This window comes from Nematolebias whitei, chromosome 14 (assembly GCF_014905685.2).
Source record: "Nematolebias whitei isolate Nwh7 chromosome 14, NemWhi1, whole genome shotgun sequence".
Classification (NCBI taxonomy): Eukaryota; Metazoa; Chordata; class Actinopteri; order Cyprinodontiformes; family Rivulidae; genus Nematolebias; species Nematolebias whitei.
Genome location: NC_056511.1, coordinates 10,109,715 through 10,114,238, shown reverse-complemented (window position 1 = coordinate 10,114,238; position 4,524 = coordinate 10,109,715). Strand labels below are relative to the sequence as shown.

The following is a 4,524-nucleotide window of genomic DNA, read 5'->3' as shown; positions in this document are numbered from 1 at the left end:
AGGAAGGACATGATTTGTATTTAAGGTGGAGATGATCTTCGGTATCCAGCTGCTACATGTCTGTGATGATCACATTTAAAATGTTGTTTGTGAACTCAGCCGCTGCACAACGAAAATCCTTGAACCCTTTGTATGAAGCTATCCAAGATACAGCTCTGACATTCACTGAAAAGAAGAAAATTATTATTTGTTAGTTCAGTGTTATTCCTTAATACCTGTTGAATTGTACTTAAATGGATTCTAAATTATGTAATATTGTTAAGTAATCTAAACTTTCTGATGACCTGCTGCAAAAGTAACATTAGTATCAGTTGTATTAAATTTATGCTTTTATTTATATGTTAGGTTTAACAATGATTTAATTAAAACCCTGTGTCACTGAATTATTTTTAACCAAGACACACAAATTTCAATTCTGCAAATAATTTTTATGGATTTGAAAAATGAATGAAATCTTTATACTAGAAACTGAGTAAGATAGATAGATAATGTAAAGTTTGTACATTGAGTTCTGCAGACTATATTATTATTTTGTCTTGAATGTTTCTCTACAAACAAATATGACAGTAATAATAATTTATAAACTCAGACTAACTTACATGTAAAATATAAACATGCTGTAGACAAGGTTGACCCAATTAAGAATAAATAATGGCAAAACTTTAATCACAAATAACATTGCATACTGTTGTAAAAATTTCCACTAAAGCAAAACTAAGACTGATGTTGACACGAATTGTAAATCACACTTCCAGTCATGCTAATTGACTTGATTCATTACAATAGAAAATCGTTAGCATCTTTGTGTATTCACAAAACAAAGACAGTCTGGAGCCTAAAAAGGTGTTTTTTTCATGACTCTAAACTCCACCCATTGAATACTAGAAAACCTTTTAAAAAAAGCTTCATGGCACAAACCCAATACTTGCAACAAGGATTTGAAGAGAACTACACAGGTATGGTAGACTTATAATTTTTAAAACATATAAACATTATGTCTAGTTAAAATACAATAACATAGCAAATTGTGATTTGTTTTTAATATAGTAATTTCTAAATTTACAGACAATAACTGTCTTTGGAAAAATGGCCGACATTTCTCCTGCAAAATTCCCTGACTTTAAAGACCCAGAAATTCAAAATGGTAAACAAGATGCTACCATGGCCATTGTAAGTATTTTTAACTAATTAAAATATACTATAATATGTGGACAAACATAGCTTAACACTAATTACATGCTAATTCATTAACAATATAATGATGCATAAATCCAAATATGAAATCTGATACTAGAAAATAAAACAACAAAAAAAAAAAAACTCAAAATAATGAACTACTTTATAACAAAGTCCGGCGTCCCATTAAATATTAGTATTAGTATTAGCTATGTTTACATGGACGTAACTAACCAGATCAAATAGCTGGTCAAACGTGTGCTTTACGCCGATCACTAACCCAATCAATGCACATGTAAACATTTGATCTGTTCATTTTCATCTGATGGTGAAAAACGAACCTGACTGCACATGTGCGACTTTACCATTTCCGCCTGGCTAATGCTAATAAGATTAGTAAGTCAAAAGCAAAACTGTTCGATGAGCGACACAATATTTTTACTAAAAAGTTTGAAAGTGCTCAAAATGATCTGTATTACCTGTAACTCAGTCAGTATAATTAAAACCTGTCGTGGGTCCATTTTCAGTGCTCAAATTTGTTTACGTTCACCCGGAAGTAGAACTTCTTCTTCTATGGTTTTTTTTTAACAGTTTACCACTCTGTCCATGTCAATACTGCTGTTCAAAACAAAGCTCACTGCATGTAAACGATCGTAATGAACAGATTGTGACCATGTAAACAATACATTTGAATTATTCAAACAAAACACATTTCAATCCGGTCAAAAAATTCAGCACATGTAAACATAGTTTATTATTTGTGTGACCATATTGTCTTCTGACCATAGGGGACGCTGTTCCTGTTTTGGTAACCTATACACAGCATAAAACTCGAAATGCCAAAATAAAACATGTATTTAACAGGAAATCAATAAAAGCAAGCTTATTACAGTCCATAAAGCATAGAATACAATACTTAAGTTTAATGAAAATCAATTCTATATATGATTTAATGTATTTCTCAGCAAATTACTTTTGTTTGTAATCATTGGTTCAGTAATCTAACAATATGCAAGTAAAAGATTTTCCTAAAGTCTACTTTTTTAATCCAAATACTTTCTATCAATTATTAATAGCCGTATATATACAAGTACTTTATAAACAAAGTTGTAAACAAAAACAAGTACACTCTATTTGTAACCGAAAACATTGAGCTTATCATAACGTGAACTTTACACCTTATATACTAAAATCCTTAATGTTGCATAGTTTTCATAAATCTGTGTTTTTTTTTTTTACAGTATCTTCTTACGGATCCACACATGCCAAGAGAACATGCATATCGGAAATGCCACCAAGCTATCCATGGACTCCTGAAACTACTACAAAAAAAAGAAAAACAAATACAAGCTTACAAACAAAAAAGTACACTTTTGACAAATCACATTAAAAACACAGAAACAAAACTAACAGAAGCTTTGCTTAAACTCGACATATTGGAAGCTACACAGTCATTCCAATTAAGTGGTAGGTGCTATATTACACTGTACATGATTCTATAATCAATTTATGATTCAGCAAAAATATTAATGTTTTATGAAATCAACTTATTAACAGATATGCATAATCTTTTTAAGAATTACTTTAAAATGACTCATTGACCACATATTTGAAATTAATTTCTTAGTTACTCAAATGTTCTTTCTTTATATGATCACTTAATAAAATATGTATATAATAAAGATGTTTTCTTCTTTGTTGTGCATGGAAAAACTTTAAGAAGAAACCGATGAATGGGACAACATGGACTTGAACGAACTTGAAAACACTCCAGAAGATGGGTAATTGCCTTTGTTTTATTTTATTAGTATTAATATTATTTGGAGTTGTGGTAATAACATGATATTCCTTAGACACAATTACTAAATTGCTTTTCAAGGTATGTCAATGCTCCTCTTAATTGCCCTGACACAAGTTCATACTAATTAGGCACAAGATTAAAAAAAACTTAGTATAATTGAATATCATTATTATCATAATTATTATTATTATTATCAATTGTTAATGTTACATGTAAAAATAAGAAATAAAAACAGGCAGACTTTAACCTATATTTGCAAATATAAAAACAAAATATTTATGTCTTTCTCACTTTTATCAAGGCACACGGCATTTTCTTGATTGTTACTTTATGAAATGTGATTAATTCACAAAATTACTTAATGCTATAAAAATTTAATAAATATATGTTTTTTACTTGTTCTATATAAAATCATTTTCAGAATAAAGACAAACATGAATACAGAGGAAATGGATGCATTCTCAACTGGAAAAGAAGATGGGTAATTATTGTTTTAATTGTTTAAAAACAAATTTTAACAGGTATTTGTGGTTCTATAATGAAATTCCTTTGTCAAACTCAAGAATTACCAATTCTATGTATGTCAATGCTCATTTCAATTGTTCTAACAAAACTTAACTTTGAATTGACTTTCTATAGAGCAGCAACCCTAAGAAAACGGAAATTATCACTTTGACTGCAGCACATCCTTATCCATTTTTAAAAATTATTTTTCTTTTCTTTTTACAATTTTCCAGTTAATTAGTGAATTCAAAGGCAAGAATAAAAGTGAAAGCTGTAAATCTTGGGGAAATAAAGCATTTAATGTCCATGATTTGACTATTTTCCAAATTGGTTAAATGATTAGAGTAAAATAGTCAGCACTGCAGTACACATCTCAAAATCAGAATTTCTTTATTTGTCATTTGCACCAGATGTGATACATGTGGTGGAACAAAATTATGTACACAAGGTCCCAGTTACATCCAAAAACAAAATGTAAAATACAAACAATAATAAAATCTAAGATATAAACTAAGAAAAAACAACTAAATTTACACTAAACACTACTAGCATAAAAACATTACACTAAACAGGTACACAAACATGACTCTGTGTTAGCAAATTAGCACACATGAACACAGCAACATGAAACAGATCAGCAGAAACATGATCTGATTTTTCACACTAATTATTCTGGTTACAGATTCATAAGTCTAACAGCACCAGGGCAAAAAGCATGTGTACTGGGTGAGTGGGGTCCTTAATGATGCAAATGGCTCTCTTCCTGCATCTAGGGGGCACACTTGAGTCAAAGATTAAACTAAGATAACAATAACTTTAGACATGGTCACACATTATGCCACAATAATCTGGTGCATATCGAATGATATATCATTGACATACAAATATTGGAATATTATAGTGGGCATTCTAGAGTTAAAAGTTAAAAAACATTACAAATGTATCCATAAAAACTTGAAAACATGGACTTCAAAGAAACTGCTAAAAACTGAAGAAGATGGGTAATTGCCTTTGTTTTATTTTATTAATATTATTATTATTTG

At 29.6% G+C, this 4,524-nt stretch overlaps 1 long non-coding RNA gene across 2 annotated transcripts; it reads left to right on the top strand.

Moving 5' to 3' along the window:
* The first annotated feature begins 1,151 nt into the window (after positions 1 to 1,151).
* On the top strand, positions 1,152 to 3,458 carry LOC119420432. 2 transcript variants are annotated; one of them, XR_005187303.1, is made up of 4 exons: positions 1,152 to 1,170; positions 2,418 to 2,643; positions 2,897 to 2,957; positions 3,399 to 3,458. It is a non-coding gene; the product is annotated as an uncharacterized LOC119420432 (long non-coding RNA). The 2 variants fall into 2 exon arrangements; XR_005187302.1 differs by lacking the exon at positions 1,152 to 1,170 and having other exon boundaries at positions 2,348 to 2,643.
* The last annotated feature ends 1,066 nt before the right edge of the window (positions 3,459 to 4,524 follow it).